At 34.7% G+C, this 16,938-nt stretch overlaps 1 protein-coding gene across 1 annotated transcript in view; it reads left to right on the forward strand.

Moving 5' to 3' along the window:
• LOC136816513 (centrosomal protein of 164 kDa-like) overlaps positions 1-16,938 on the forward strand; it is a 37,815-nt gene continuing 20,877 nt past the window's right edge. The window contains exon 1 of the mRNA XM_067072857.1: positions 1-89. The gene's annotated coding sequence lies outside the window, so the exon portion shown is untranslated. The remainder of the gene's footprint in view (positions 90-16,938) is intronic.

Here is a 16,938-nt window from a genome sequence, read left to right on the forward strand (position 1 = left end):
GTCGGTCAGTTGGTGGTAAATCTCAGACCGATCTTGATGATAAACACAACCAGACAACACTGCGCTTCAAATTTCATGTTTTATCATTGGTAAGTATGTTGTTTTAAATGTTTTGTTTTCAAATAACTCCAGAGTGATGTCTTTTGCTTGCTCATCAATTTTAATTTACAAGCACTTTTCCATTGAATTGACACAGCCATCCACACCACTAAATCCAATTCTTCCGAATTATAAAAAATTGTTTGGTTCCCGTCATTCAATTTCGAAAAAGTGTGTCGGTGGGTTAGTGGTAAAAAAATTTGTTTTAAAAATACCAGGCATGATTATACGAATCGTCCTCATCGGACATCTTTGTCTTGTTTTTAAAAGAATAGACCCTTTTTCAAAGAGGCCACCCTGTTATGTTGAATACTTACTTTACTTTTGATACTTTTGATGGGTTTTTTGAGTCTCTCAATCATCCAATTTGGAAATCCGATGATTCACCATTTCTCTCACACTGTTTGAATCCGCTCTCCTGTAGGGATAATAATTCGGGAGCAGTGGTTCGTCCGGCAGTGTGGAAAGAAAAAGGTCAAGTTGTCTTTTGAATTTAATTTTTGTGCAGTTTGTGATATTACGAATGTAGAATGGGAGAGAATTGAAAAGCTTAGGTCCTTCTTCAGATAGTGAGCCTCTCCAAATGTTTTTGTGTTTAGAATTTACTTCTTTAAGGTGGCATTTTCGTCCGAGCCTCTGGTTTTCGTAGCAGGTGATACCCCCTTTGTTCTCAGAGTGGTTGAAATTTGGAGAAAATTTTTCTAAGATATACCAAGTATAGATGATTTGATATCTTTCTCTACGTCTTTCCAGACTGTATAGTTTTAGAGTTTTAAGTTTTTCCCAATAGTTCAGTTTTTGTAAAGAGAATATTCCATTTAGGAATGATTTTTGAAGCTGTTCTAGTCGTTGCATTTGGTGTCTCTTGGATGGTGACCATAGCTGTGAACAGTAATCAGTGTGAGGGACTGCCAATGTCTTCCATAGGGTCAGCATTACAGTGGGGTCCCTTGTTTTGAAAGTTCGATATATCCACGAACTGATGCCTTTGACTTTGTCGATTACAGCTTCTATATGATTGTCATATGTCATACCCACATCTAAAGTGATCCCAAGGTCTTTGACTGTAGTCTTGGTCTCTATCACCTTTTGGGTATCAGAAGTATTTGGAGAATTCTTTAAGTTCTTCATTTCTTCCATAATTGAGATGTTCAAATTTTAAGTCCATTCAATTTCATGTTATTCAATCCAGTCCACTCATAGACTGCGTTCATGTCATCTTGGAGCTGAATGATGTCAGCATGGTTTTTGATTTCTTTCATTAGACGTGTATCATCAGCAAATGATGATAAGAAAGAGTGTAATATCTTTTTGTCAATGTCTTGTATCATTATCAGAAACAGTAGTGGTCCAAGCACAGATCCTTGGGGAACACCAGAGATGACTTCTGACCTTTCTGATAGTGTGTAGTCAACAGAGACTTGCTGCGTTCTACCTGTTAGGAAGGATTTGATCCAAGCAAGCAGTTTGCCTTTGATGCCATTGGTTTTGATTTTGTTCAGAAGAATGGTATGGTCGACTCTGTCGAAAGCCTTGCTAAAGTCAAGGTAGATCACGTCCACATTATTGCCGTTTTCTATATGGTGGATAAGTCGTTCTGTGTGAGAGAGAATAATTATGTATGTAGTCCAGCATAAAAAAACAATGATAAAACCATGCATAATTATTACAATATGCTTGATACAGTAGTTATGCATGGCTCTATCATTGTTTTTATGGCTGGACTATATAATTATTCAACAGGACGTCCTCTTTGAAAAAAGGTCTATATACCGTCAACTGCTCTAAGGGGCGACTCACATATCGATTTTTCCCACGCTTAACGTCATTCCGACGCTATAGGGTGGGTGGGTTAGATCGAATGATGCTGAGAAAATCTACCAGAGATATCAATTTTCGAGGCCCAACAGATGTTCAAATTTCCATTATAACTTTCATACTTATTATTTTTCGGTTAGCAGCCTCTTCATTTGTCAAGATTCAACAAAACATCCTCACGTCAAATTTGTCTTATTAAATTTCACGGCATAGAGTATATGACTTAAACCGGTATAGTAAAATGCCAGAGATGCAAAAAGAATAGGAAGAAATTATAATCTGGATATGAACCTACAAAAGATCAAAACAATAAAGAAAAGTGAGTGGAAAAGAAAAGTGAAAGATGGAATCAAAAATGACATTGCAGCACAGTGGCAGGAGAAGACCAACAGCATGAAAAAACTAAGGCACCTTAAGGAAAACAAACATGAACAAAAAGACTATCTGAAAGAGACCACATCAGCAGAAGCAGCAGACCTGCTACGAATCAGGTTGGAAATGTACGATATTGGAAACAACCAAGGAAGAGCAAGGAAATGTACTTGTGGTCACCCTGAAGAGCTGGAGCATATTGTAATGTGTCAAAAAGTCAGAGACAGCATACACAGATGCTGAGGAAAGAGACGTGACAAAAGATGATAAGAGAGTGCTCACCAAGGTCAAGGCGTGGATAAAGGGATGTCTGGTCTGGAGAAAAAGCCACGAGGAAAAAGAATAAAGATACAAAGGAAAAAACCAATCCCGGCATCAGTCAATGATGCATGGTCGAAAGACCATAATGGGAAACTAAAGATTAAAGATGCTCATTATGTTAAAAAAGTTTAGGGATTTTTTTCCCGCGTCATATAAACTTATACGGGTCTGAGATGGAACCGATCTATGTAAAAGTCATATACCAAAACCACTACCTGTGTAGCTCTAAAGCTCTAAAACAGCATCTAATAACATGAAAACCAGAATATGATTCTTCAATGGGAATCAAAACTATAAAGTGCACTTACAAACATCAATATATCAGATCTAACAAAATTAATAGCGGCACTGTCATCATTGACAATAAAACAAAAGATTTTCTGTCAAGAGTCTTGTAAACATTCCAACAACTTCCATCGAAATGATCTGTCACAGCTGAGTCTACCATTTTTAACAAGGTCCGAGGATTTAGCCGAGAACGCTCGCAGACCGCTTGCAGAACGCCCGCGAACTCCTACGCGGGTGAAAAATTTAATCTGTCGATCATTTTCTCAAGCGAGGAGTACGCGAAGCGATTCTAGCTTTACGATGGCTCCTCGGATCATCAGTGGATAGTATTCAATTATCATTATCCTTTTATTTTCATTTCTAGAACTTTTGCAAAAAAAAAGGAAAAATAGAAAAGTTGTATTTTTTACTGCTCTATTCACATACTGAATTTGAAAGATCTTCTGTGTGGCGTTTTTTTGCAAACTGCAAAAACTTATTTTTATCCCGCTTTTCCGGGACTTCAGCTTAAGTGTTGGCGTGCAGCATAGGGTACAAAGTCCAAATATGTGTTTCCCGTAATTTTTGTATGAAGAGTTAGGTCTACACTGACTACTCGGAAAACAAGCGAAATGTACCAAGCAGAATGGGAAGCAACTTCTCTGGCAGTGGAACATCAATACCCAAAGTGAGAAAGGAAAAAAAAGGTTTTCATCGGTTTTCGGTATATTTTATTAAATATGACGCTAAGGGTAGGGGTGGGTGGTTTTTTTTATTAGCGTCAGAACGACGCTACTAAGCGTGGGAAAAATGAATATGTGAGTGGCCCCTAACTTGGGACTATCTGACAAAACATGGGACGGCAATTCGGCCACCATTTCACCAAACCTCCAAAGTCATTTAATTTGAGTAAATGAACGACGTATTAAAAAATACACGATTTCTCTTTCGCACCGAGTAGGCTTTTAAATTGAAATATGAAAAAAATCTGTAAGTGTAGTGGTACACATACGCGCAAGTGTCTGTGCACTCTAAGAAGAAGGAAGAAGTATGATTGATAAACTTGGTGGAGTTATCAAAACAAATTTGTTGTCAAAGAGATTTAAAAGTAAATGAAAATACAGACCAGATATCAACAGGTCCCATGTTTCGACCAATCGTCCCAAGTTAGAGCAGTTGACGGTAGACCTCTTCATAAATTACGTCACAAACATCACTTGCCTTGTATTCAAACAATTACCATGGCGATTATAAATGTCCCTTGAGACATTAAATGATTTTTTTATAAATAGAGAGTAGTTTTAATAAAATCCGCAGGGAGTTAATCACCTTGGCAATAATTTCAAAATGAGGCAAGTGTTGTTTGTGACGTCATTTATGAAAAGGTCTATGAGACGTCTCATTCTTTTAAAAACAAGACGAAGATATCCAATGAGGATGATTGATTCAAAGTTCTTCCAATCTTTGAAGAAAGCAAAAATTTGATGTGAGAGTTAGATGTCAACAAAGTGCCAGAAAAAATTATTGAATAAAAGAACAACTTTAAAATCTTAAATATTTTCATTTTGATGAATTGGTGCAAAGATATGGCATGCCAAATTAATTTTTATTACTAACTTTTTTTCACAGCCAACTTTGTTTCTTGATACCATTTGCCTTGCCTCGCCTTGCCTCGCCTACACAAATCCAATATTTTGCTGTGTATCTGGGGCTTTACAGTCTCCCGCTAATTTTCGACTGACAAGGACTGCACTTGACACAACAAGCGCACATGTACTTCAGGGAGTTCTTCTTTTCTTTGGCTGAAAAGGCAGTGAAATAAATTAGGTCTAAAACAAAGTAAATCCCACTGTACTCCCATTGGACATTATTCCATACAGCGGTTTCAAGGTTGTCGTGTTTGAGAAAAATTAAGGCAGAAATCTTTTAAAAGGCAATTTAGAGGTTGTTTTGCTGATTATGTTCAATCTAGCAATTTAATTTCTTCAAAATAGCCGGTGTGACCTTTCCATTGCTTTAAAAAAGTAAGTTTATTTAAATTTTTCTCGGTTTAGAGATAATCAAATGATACAGATTAACACCATAATGAATAATGAATAAAGAAATTTGGTCACCAAAAACTATATAAACTAGACTGACTATACAAAAAGTTATAAGCTCTTAGTTCATGTACGTTTTTGGCGGCTGAATGCTGGTGGCTGAAAAAATAGCATGTTTTTAAATCTTTACCATTTTTCTTAGGATAGACAAAATCAGATTTTGTTTTTTGCAAATGTAAGCTAAATGATTTAAATTTATTACTGGAACATTTTTGGCGGCTGACAAAGTATGAAAATGTACAAAAATGGCGGCTGTTTTACAGTTTCCTGTAATATAGGAAACCCACCATGAATCTTTGTTATAATATAGATTTATTTTCTCCAGTATACATTATTTTAAAATGTTTTTATATTAAAAATGTAAAATGTACATTTTTGGTGGCTGAATTAAGCTTTGAAAATGTTGCTGCCCAATCTGAGCAAACTAAGTATATTGTTACAAAGAGGGCTATTATATCAAATCTTGTTAATTTATGTGCCTATATATTTATGATTGAGTTTGTTTTATAAAATTAGAGGCTAAATAAATAAATTTATTACTGGGACATTTTTGGCGGCTGACAAAGTTATAAAAATGTACAAAAATGGCGGCTCTTTTACAGTTTCCTGTAATATAGGAAACCCACCATGAATCTTTGTTATAATATAGATTTATTTTCTCCAGTAAACAATATTTTAAAATGTTTTTATATTAAAAATGTAAAATGTACAATTTTGGTGGCTGAGTTAAGCTTATTGCAATAGTTGCTGTAGAATCTGAGTGTTACAAAAAGGGTTGAAGAGGGCAAAACATCAAGTCTTCTTTAGATTTTCGGAGTTCCATACCTAATTTAAGTATATTAACTTTTTTAATTTCAAGGCAAAACTTTCTGGTCATTCCATTGGAAGTCATTCCATTGGAAGTCATTCCATTGTAAGTCACACTAGAAAGTGCGAAAGTGTTCGAAAAGGACACGCGAACACGCGTATGTTTGTAATGAACACTTCAATGGCTGTTACAAGCACCCAAATGCTCGAAACAAACATATTTAAATCGTCGCGATTAGAAAACAATCGCAACGATTAAAAAATATTCGAGACTATGATTGAAATGCTCGAAGCAAGTAAAAAATGCTTGAGGCGATTATAAAATGTTCGAGGCGATTAAAAAATGTTTGAGACGATTAAAAAATGTTCGAGACGATTAAAAAATGTTCGAGGCGATTAAAATTTGTTCGAAGCGATTAAAATTTGTTCGAAGCGATTAAAAAATGTTCGATGCGATTAGAAGATGTTCGATGCGATTAAAAAATGTTCGACGCAATTAATAAATGTTCAATGCGATTAAAAGATGTTCGTTGCGATTAAAAGATGTTCAATGCGATTGAAAAATGTCCGAGGTGATTGAAAAAAGTTCGAGGCGATCGAAAATTGCTGAGGTGATTGAAAAATATTCGAGGCGATTGAAAAATATTTGACTCGAGTAACATCTTTTAAAGCAATCAAAAAATGCTTCAAACAGTGTAAAGATATGTTTAATAATGCGATGTAAAAACTACTCCGTGCTTGCACTTTCATTAGGGCACTTATTGTAAGCGACTGATTTTAGTTCGTCCACCCTCACTCACGAAGGCTTCTGAATCGAATTAGTCATGACGACCCCCTCTAGTTCTAGGTAAATTTACGCTGCATTTGCCATAGTAGATACCTAAAACTATGTCAGCGTGTCTTTTTTTTGGCGTCTTTTGATCTGGAAGTGTTGCTATGGTTTTGGTTAATACATAACAGATACATATACATAATCAGAGCAAAAGTAAAGCGTAGACCCTCAAAAAATAATTATGCTTTGAGAGGAAGGGACGTTAGGCTACATTACAAGAATGTTAAAGGCTCTCATTTTCTGACAAAATTTAAATGAAGTAAAGTGTTAATAGGGATAAGCGAGTCAAAAATTTGTTTCAATTCAATTTAAAAACGAGAATTTAATTACACGCTTTTTTTTATAAGAATAGTGTACTTTGGATGAGGGTCAAGTATTCTTAAGAAAGTTTTTTCCCAACCGTTCTTTATTCGTTGTTTGAATGATGGTTAGCGATCGGACTTTCTATGTATGTTAATTTATTCACATTATTCAATCGTCGTTTGAGTGTTGGTGAGGGGAGAGATTTTCCAAAACTTCTTTTCAACCTTTGTTCATGTGTTGTTTCCTTCGTCGAAAATATTCGAAAATAATCGAGTTGTTTTATTTCTCTACATTTCATGAAGTGGTTGAAACATAATCTTCATAAAACTCAAAATTATTATATGGAAAGCATTTGGAGTGCAAGACTTTCAGGACTTAGGGATAATCATCTACAAGATTTGAATAATGCAATACATGTTTTTTTTTATAAGCAAGTGTCTGCCCCTACATCAGGCAAATATCTGTTTTGATTAGTCAGTTGGAAGGATTTCCCCGAAATTAAGAACAGTTCCTCGTTTTCCAGGGGAGAAATTTTTACTTCCGAACAGTTATATTTTTCCAGCTAGGAGGTAAAAAAACTTTCGGAACAGGTACGAAATTACCAGGCGATTGATTTTACGCGAGTTAACTCCATAAGTTAATTCCATGACTATTCTTATCTACCAGGGCTGACAAAATCTTATAAGAACAGATCGCTAAATTCCAGCTCGACATTGAAGGACTTTTAAGAAAAGAAACTTAATTTCCATGTGCAATGTGCGAACAGATCGACAATTTCCAGATGTTTTGTAGAACGTAGAACAGATGGAGAATTTTTAGCTGCCACTACAGTCAACCACATTCAGAAGGACATTACAATGTCGTCAAACACGCAAAAGCCGTGATCCAACAATGCCATAGCCGTATGATGAAGCAGCCGGCGATGCAATCAATTAGAAATATGTTCTTATCTTCTAGAAGACTACATATTATTACCATTAATTTCTTTATACAAATGACGTGTTCTGATGTCTAGAGCCTTCATCGCATTATTCGCCTCCTAAAATTATTATAACTTTATGGTTGGACGTGTTCAGAAATCAAGGATAACCTTTTTCATGTATACTTCTGATAATTTTAAGATGTTTTTTTTCACAAAAGATGTGGAGCCTTCTAGGGTTACCTAGACAACAAGGACGCGTTAGATGACCTTGAATTATACCCCTGTCTCATTAGTCTCATTGTGTCATTTCTAGCTGGTTGATATACGAAACCTCCAGAACCTCGTACGAAACCATAATATCAGCTCGCTTTCTTCGTAATTTTACGAGCGTCTATTATGCTTAGCTTATCAACTCGCTTTTTGGTAACTTTTACGAGCGTCTCCTATGCTTAGTTTATCAACTTGTTTTCCTCGTAATTTTCACAAGTGTTTCCAAGGCTAATTTTGGAAAGGGCTCATTAATCTGTCTGTGCTAATTAAATAGAAACTATTCCAGTATTGTGACTAATTTCATCGATAAAGCCTTATATTGTTTTTAGCGATAGAATAATTTATCGATATCTTCAACTATAAAACGCGTTATCATATCGATAAAGACTTTCCAACGATATAATTTATCGCCACTACTGGAACGAAAAGCATTCGTCGTGGACACACGAACGGTCCACCCGTTCGTCACAAATGCTTTTCGAGTGACTTTCTTTTAAAGCGTTCGTCACAAACTCTCACTCTTTTTTCTTTCCTTAGAAAGACAAATCGTTGAAGCATCACGGCAAGATGCATAGTCTTGAGTCAATCGTTCTCGTTTGAAGATATGGAGTAAAGAGTAAAGAGAATTTTTAAAGACAAGTCAAAGATACGTTTCAGGGTTTCAGCAAGATGAGATACGAGCATTACAAAAAATTATTGTCTCGCAAATGAACTGAATACAAACTTGAGCAGTATTTCGGCTATTTTTTTATTAGTATGATTGAACCTTCCGGTGGGGGGAAAGGTACTTCGAAAAAAATATGGGCGCTGGGTATGACGCGTGCATTAAAGGTTGGGTCACCCTCCCAAAGTCTCTCTAAGGTTTACCAAGATCACGGCTTTGGGGAATCTCTTTTTTTAGTGACACTGTAATGTCTTCTTTCGAGAGTAGAGAATGTTGCAAGAGCTTGTCAATCAATTAATTTAGCAAATTTTCAAGGAAAAAAGCAAAGAGAGCTGATATCTAATTTAAGTTCAAAGAGAAGGAGATTTTTTTTGCCTTTGATTTTAATGGTCGAGCAACTTCGAAACTTATAAAATTACTTTTGTTGATATTTTTACCCTATTTCCTTAATTGCTTTATAAATTTGTGTATCGGTGCATCGTTAAGAATGGTTTTGCCAGTGAATGAAAAGAAGCAAACGTTAGGTGGTGGGACATCGGGGACCCTATTCTAAAAGTATATGTACACTTTGAAAACCCCCTTGCTCCGCCTACGCAAACTTTTTCCGTTACCCCCTCTGTATAACAAATATGTATTTTGAAAACGTACTTTTTAACTAACGAACCCTCTTTATTCCGGTTACATTTGGGCTGAAACTTCGAAAAAACTAGTGTAAGCTAAGTTTTTATACACCCTTGAAAGTTACGAAGAAAGTGAGTTGATAAAAGTTAACTTAGAAACATTCTTGAAAGTTATGAAGAAAGCGAGTCGATAAAAGTGATCTTAGAAACACTCTTGCAGATTATGGAGAAAACCAGTCAATAAAAAAGTGATCTTAGAAACAACGATTAATAAAGTTACCAAGGACGCATTCAATTAAAGCAAACTTTAGAATTATTCTTGAAAGCTACAAAGGAAGCAAGTATTAAAAGAAGAGTTTGGAAACTATTCTAGTCGCGAGTTAGGGAGTTGCTAGTTTCGAGTTGGGGAGTTAAAAAATTACCGGCTACCGAAAAAGAATAACATACATCAAAAGTACGATTTTTAAAGTATATGTAATATGAGAGTAATATATAACACATATAATACGTATAATACATATACCATCTGTAATATGCTGATTTGCCTTAAACACGTGCGCTGAGAGCATGGAAAGCTATTTTCTACTGTCAATTCATATCCATTTATATTTCCTGCATCACATTGAGTATAAATATAATTCTTGATTAAAGTGACTTTAGAACCATTGTATTGTGATCAAAATTTTTATTAAAAAGTGTCAATTCTAATATGATAAAATGACAAAAGAAAGTGTCATTATTTTTCTCTCTCTACGAATTTGTTGAGGCTAAGATGACTGTCAACTTATATCCTTTTATACAATAAGCATCACTTGCAGTATGATCAATATTTTTTGGGGAATTTGTTTGACAATCATTGTATTTAAAGATTTTGACAATATTTTTACAAGAACGTGTCATGTTGTCAGCATTATGACAACAGTGACAATGACATAACAGTACTAAGTATTTTGGCTTTGTTAGCCAGCACCTTACCATTTTCATGATCTTAAAGTCAATAATATGTTTGGTACTGGCTAATTTGAAATTTGTACTTTTGGGCTACATTAGTTTAAATTAGAAAATTTTCGGTCGCCGTAAAGTTTTACGAACTCCCCAACTCGAAACTAGCAACTCCCCAACTCTCCAACTCTCCAACTCACCAACTAGAACATTACCTAGACTCTTAAAAGAATAGGCAAAGTAAGAGACAGGTGTGTTGAGAGCTTTATTTTCAATTCTCAAGTTTTTATTGACTGGTTTATTCTTTTTTTCATTCGGAAATCATGACCGACACAAAAGATGTTCAGTCGGTCAAAAGGCTTTTTCAGTCGGACATTGACCGTTGACCGACGCTTATTTGCAGCCCTGAATAATAACTATTATTCATTTGCAAACTTTGTTGTGTTTTACAAGCTTTTTTGATCATTTTAGGACAACTAAGTACTACTTTAGGCGTACAGACTTGCAGAATTTCGCGAGCAGAAACTTTAGCGATTTTCAGGAATTTTATTTTAGCCCTTTTCGCTAAGGTAAATGTCTTTGAAAATTCTTAACAAAATAAAAAATCTGTACTTAAGACGTATAACTTAAAATAAAATGTATGTTTTATGGCACTTTTTAGCCTAGTCTCATAAGTCAAAAGACCAAAGTTTCTCCAATTCTAAAAGTATATGCTCGCCAAAATAAATGTCGTAATTTTCGCAATTCTTCGACCTCGCGAAACTTTGCACGTCTAAAGTACTAAATTACAATCCTTCATTTTCGACAATGCTGTAAAACTGAAAATCAGAGAAAGATAGTGAAGCACGTTTCTAAGAGCGTGGGAAATTCCTATCACGTAATAAACATTAGAATGTCTTCTTTTTCTTATGAATGTTGCAAAAAAGGAGAAAAAAATGTTGCTTAGTGGCGGCCTATTTGATCTTTACAAATGACATTGCAATATTTTCTTTTTCTTTGCAGAGAGCAGAACTGGGGGTGAGCGCAATGAATTACGCTACAAAGCGAATTTCCATGAGATTTCCATAAATGATGACCTTGTTGACATGAGCAAATGTATCAAATTCAAATAAAAAAATAATATAAAAAGATAATCAAGCATCATCTGATTATGGTCATTTCTCCTCCAACATGTTGCTAAATAGAGAGCCCTTTGATTTTTGTAACATTTTAATCTCCAAGAGAAAACGAATTTGAGCCTATAAAAGTTTTTCCACTAAATAAAGGCAAAGTACTGAGACATGTAAGAAAGGGAAACATTTATTTATTTAAAACTTTATTTAAGTAGATACCATTATTGGACTCGCCCACGGTGTTGACGACCTTTATTATGTTCGAGTTATTAAAGTCCCCCTTATTTATGAAAATCTAATTTTAAGAAATCTTTGGGCTTTTTTTATGGATTAAGTTTCCAAGATTCGAACTCGTATACTCTATTTTTGTTTTTGAGAGACTGGGCATAATGGGAGTGTACGATTAAAAGGACTTAACTGTCCGCAAATACCCAGTTAAGCTTGAAAGTCCATTTAGACACTAGACAGACAAATTTATATCCAACTTAATACTGCTGTGGTCTGAAGTGCCTATCCTAATTTGAAAATTAAATAATTTCGAGGGACTTATTTTCGTAAATCAGTCCCCCTTTCAATCAATTTCTTTCTTTATCCACGGGGTAGCAATAAAACTAGCGTTTTTGGCAACAATTGTGGTTTCAAAATTTTCGCGAGCATTAAATATCGCGAAGTTTCGGAAAAACGAAAAATAATCCTTGCGTAAATTAATCCACATTAAAGGTAATTTTGAACAAAATGTCTTTGACCTGCCGTAACTTTTTTAATTAACGCTTTAGACCTTTACAAGTATGTAAAAAATAAATTCAATTTCATATTCTATAGTAGTATAGATTATATTTCGAAATTATATCCTGAGTCTAAAGTGGCTAGTAAAACATTGAAATATGCGTAGTGGGAACTGATTTTGATTTTTGAATTTCTGCAATCTTTCAGTACTTTAAAATTTATACTTTCGATAGACCAAACCAGTTCTTTTTGATACAAAAAGTTTGTACTCGTAATGACTGCCTCGAATTTAGAAAATTATTTTATTTATTTCATAAATCTTTACTGAAAAAGAAAACAAAAACATACTATAATAAAGCCTCTTCTGATCAGGATGGTATCGGGGGAGGTATACTTGCTTCCCTTTTTACACCTTCCAACCAAGGGGGCCAGGTCTAAATTAAAGAGTGATCGTATTTAAAGACTTATGGATTGAACCGAGATTGAACTATACAAACAAGTAAACTTTAGTTAGTAATAATGTTGGAAAGCATCCACCGAGAGGGCTCTTTTTCAATTATCTACAGTTGTTGCTCACTAATTTGACGTTCTACAATTCGATACGATCCATACGCCATTATTTGATGAAAATTCAATACATTCTTGCGTCACAGACCCGGTGGGAAAATATCCTGGAATTTCATCCCCACTCGAAATTCAATGTTTAAAAATTGCACTCCAAAACCATCACCATGGACTTTTTACCTTGGAACAATAGAATTGCTATCCCCATTGAAATTTAAATTGGAATTATTATACGCTTAGGCATTCGTCATTATATCATAAAGCATTCGTGACAAACACCTTCCTGTTAAAGCGTTCGTCGCGAATAAGTCAAAATCTAAAAAGTGTTTGTGACGAACGCCTTAAAAGAAAGTCGATCGAAAAGCATTCGTGACGAACGGATAGACCGTTCATGACGAATGACTGACCGTTCGTGTATCCACGACAAATGCTTTTCGTTCCAGTGCATCTTATATACCGTCATTCTTCTAATTTAATCCTCCGGAAAAAATAATTATTTTGAAGGGGTCGTACTAATAATAAGAGGAAATAAAATACCTTGGAAATTGACGTTGATTGTCGTACTAATAATTAGAGTAAAAGAGATATCAAATCGTATTAAATTAGGGGTTGAAAAATTAAAAACACACTTCTTGGTACTTTTTATTTATTTTTTCTTTCTTTTTCAAACTCTTATTTTGACCAACTTTTCTCTTTTCTTCAAAAGTTTCCAGTTCCTTGAGAACTTTCTCTCTCATTTGACTGTAAAGTTTTGCATTGACCGTTTTGAAAATGAAATCAGCTGGTATCTCCATACCTCCTTGTCTTTGAAGTGTCTTTGAAACAAAAAAAATTCGTTTATTTTTACTATTCGTACTATAATTAGAGGAAAATTTGACCTTTATCGTACTAAATTAGAGGAAAATCAGAAATTCGTGATCATGGACTCGTACTAATAATTAGAGTTAGATAAATTATTTCATTTTGCCAAAATAATTAATTCGTACTAATTAGAGGACGGATTAAATTAGAAGAATGACGGTAGCGATAGAATTATCAATAGAACTCCCTTATCGATACAAACCAGTCTATCGATGAAGAATCTACAGTTATCGATAAAATTGATCAAAGCTATCAATAATTTTACTATCGAACATCGTTAGATAATTTACCTCTTTCGATTAAATGTATATTTTGATTACACTTCTGTTTCAGTGACACGTCGAGAACTCACTATCACATCACTCGTAGGGATAAACTGGGTGCTAAACCTGATGTGATACGAAGGGCAAACTTATTTCCGATAAGCGTCAGACGCTTTAGACAAGTGAGGTTTTCAAATTCTAAATTCTATTATTAATAGCTTGATATCCAAGTAAGGATTTTCGAAATTTGTTCTTTGCGTCTGGAAAAAGAATTAAATGTTTTCCTCCTTGACAAATGAAACTTTATCAACGTTTCTCAGTCGAGACGATTTTTTCTGTGATGTGCAATTCAAACAAAATTAGATTTCCCATTCGCTTTCGAGTTGAAATCGGCGATAAAAAAATTATGAAATTGTTTATTTCGCTTCCAGGCTCTAATGAGAGAGTTTTTTTCGGCCGGAAATTCCAGATACTTTAAACAACACATGAACAAAGGTTGAAAAGAAGTTTTGGAAAATCCCAAAAATCGCTAAATCTCCCTCTTTTTTCGTACCGATTTACCCCTCAAGAATGTATTCAACAAATCACCATGACTTGATTTAAAAAGGGTGGATCTGAAAAAGTCCTCCTCAACCGAGGTCTGCGGAAACCCCAATGAAATAAAAGAGTATAATTTTCTACATAATTTAATCAAGGAGATAATAACGATAGGTGAATGGGCGAATAGTGTTAAATGATGATCTAAAAAGATTTGTCGTTAAAAAAAAAAATCGTCACTTGCCAAAGATTTTGTCAAATTTTAACCGTTAAGGAATTGAATACTTTGTATCAAAGTGTGTTTTTGCTGAAAAGTGTGCCGTGCTTGGTAGGAGATCCTATTTAGGTCACGTGACATTATAATACAATTTCAGCGCTTGACCAATCAGTAGCAAAACATTTTTTATTTGCCTTGAACATTTTTTAAACGCTTCAAACAATTTTTGATCACCTCGAACATTTTTTAATCGCCTGGAACATTTTTCAATCGCTTCAAACAATTTTCAATCGCTTCAAACAATTTTCGATCGCCTCGAACATTTTTTAATCGCTTAAAACATTTTTTGATCGGCTCGAACAAATTTTAATCGCCTCTAACATTTTTCGATCGCCTCGAACATTTTTTAATCGCTTCAAACATTTTTTGATCGCCTCGAACAAATTTTAATCGCCTCGAACATTTTTTAATCGCTTCAAACATTTTTTGATTGCTCCGCGCATTTTTTGACGTTTCGAACACTTTTTAGTTGCATGGAACATTTTGTAATCGCCGCAAACATTTTTCAATCGCTCCGAACATTCTAATAATATTCTCGAATATATTTTAATCTGTGAGATTAATATTTAATCGCCACGATTAAAATATGTTTGCTTCGAGCATTTGGGTGCTTGTAACAGCCATTGAAGTGTTCATTACAAACATACGCGTGTTCGCGTGTCCTTTTCGAACACTTTCGCACTTTCTAGTGTCATTCCATTGGAAGTCATTATCGTATGACTGATTACAGCAAAGTACAGCATAATCGAACGCGAATGTATTCAATAATTGTACGTTTAACATAAACCAAAGTGCTTCTCCAAAGCCCAAAAAGAGAAGAAAGTGTGTTATATACAGTGACTCTGAAAGTTCCCAGTCGCAATAAACTTTCTATGACAATGGATTGGCAGTTGTTATTATATGAGTAAAGTGTTGTTGTTATGATTACGTTTATTGAAAACTTTTTGAATGAATTGTAAAATTTTAAAAAATATCTTGTTTTTTAGAGATGTTTCATTGGGTTAAAAATAATACTGTTTTAAAAATGATTCCAAATGGCATAATCGTGTCTCTATATTTTTCACTGTTTTCTGGAAACATTTTTCGGTTAAAGATTTTCGATTTATTTGTTTTTTTTCAAAAATTTATTTCATGTCAGTATTTCATACGATTAATCCGGAATAGTATGACCTTCAGTAATCCATAAGTTACTAATACTATTCCGGATTAATCGTATGAAATACTGCCATGAAATAAATTTTTGAAAAAAACGAGTAATAGTTCTTGACTTTCAAATATCGATATAAGCTGGCCTGCATGACACGAAGGCTGTCAGGTTCATATTCTTTACCATCCTTTTTCGTCAGTTCAGCGTAAAATTGAGACAGAACATCGTCCAATTTGTTTGCAGTATAATTTTCAAGGTCTGATTTCTTGTTTCTTTCTTTGGCCCATGATCGATAAGCATTTAACCAAGTCGATGTCGATCGTCTTGTATTCTTGCTCTCAGATTTCTCACTCAATTTCTGCAGCTCTTCTTCACTCAACAGTTTGAATCTGCCCTTCGCCATTTTGTTTTTATTTTGTTTGGTTTGGTAGTCACAACAAAAAACAATTTTTTTTTGATGGAACAAAAAACATTCGAAAATCTGAAAAGATTCGAATTCGAATCTTTTAGGCACTGTCTACATTTTGATAAGAATAAAATGCGGGCCGATTACAAGAGCGGGCAATTAATGATTAATCGGCCCTGCGAGCTCGGGACTTTTGTACTTTGCTGTAATCAGTCATACGACAGCAAAGTACAAAAGTCCCGAGCTCGCAGGGCCGATTAATCATTAATTGCCCGCTCTTGTAATCGGCCCGCATTTTATTCTTATCAAAATGTAGACAGTGCCTAAAAGATTCGAATTCGAATCTTTTCAGATTTTCGAATGTTTTTTGTTCCATCAAAAAAAAATTGTTTTTTGTTGTGACTACCAAACCAAACAAAATAAAAACAAAATGGCGAAGGGCAGATTCAAACTGTTGAGTGAAGAAGAGCTGCAGAAATTGAGTGAGAAATCTGAGAGCAAGAATACAAGACGATCGACATCGACTTGGTTAAATGCTTATCGATCATGGGCCAAAGAAAGAAACAAGAAATCAGACCTTGAAAATTATACTGCAAACAAATTGGACGATGTTCTGTCTCAATTTTACGCTGAACTGACGAAAAAGGATGGTAAAGAATATGAACCTGACAGCCTTCGTGTCATGCAGGCCAGCTTATATCGATATTTG

The sequence above is a fragment of the Clytia hemisphaerica genome, unplaced genomic scaffold (genome assembly GCF_902728285.1).
Source record: "Clytia hemisphaerica strain Z4C2 unplaced genomic scaffold, Clytia hemisphaerica genome assembly, whole genome shotgun sequence".
Classification (NCBI taxonomy): domain Eukaryota; kingdom Metazoa; phylum Cnidaria; class Hydrozoa; order Leptothecata; family Clytiidae; genus Clytia; species Clytia hemisphaerica.